Source organism: Haliaeetus leucocephalus, unplaced genomic scaffold (genome assembly GCF_000737465.1).
Source record: "Haliaeetus leucocephalus isolate CR32 unplaced genomic scaffold, Haliaeetus_leucocephalus-4.0 Scaffold450, whole genome shotgun sequence".
Taxonomy (NCBI): domain Eukaryota; kingdom Metazoa; phylum Chordata; class Aves; order Accipitriformes; family Accipitridae; genus Haliaeetus; species Haliaeetus leucocephalus.
The window spans coordinates 8,889,064-8,889,484 of NW_010972886.1; positions in this window are offsets into that span (position 1 = coordinate 8,889,064).

Consider the following 421-nt stretch of genomic DNA (forward strand, 5'->3'; position numbering starts at 1 on the left):
CAGCCTACGGGGCGCCGCGGCCCGCCGGATTGGCGCGGCAGCCGGCCAATGGGCGCGCGGATCTGCCGCCAGCACTGGAGCAGCCCCTTCGGCCCAATGAGTCTTCTGAGGACACTGCCGCGAAGTGTTGGGGAGGGCTGGAGGGACGCCCGCGGGGCGGGAGCTGCGCCCTGGCCTGCCGCCGCGGCCAACCACTATTGAGGATTGGGTTGATGGTCGGCACGGCACGGCCCAATCAAAAGGGTGCGGGGGAAGGGAAGGGAGGGGGGAGAAGTGCCTTCTCCCGCCTCTTCCCCGGGAGATGGTCGCGCGGAGGGCGGGGGAGGGAGCGTGACTGGAGCTGGCGGGCGGGTGGCCCGGCCCGGCGCGACCCGGGGGAGGGGCGCGGGCATGCAGGCGGCCCCGAGGGCGGCGGGCGGGG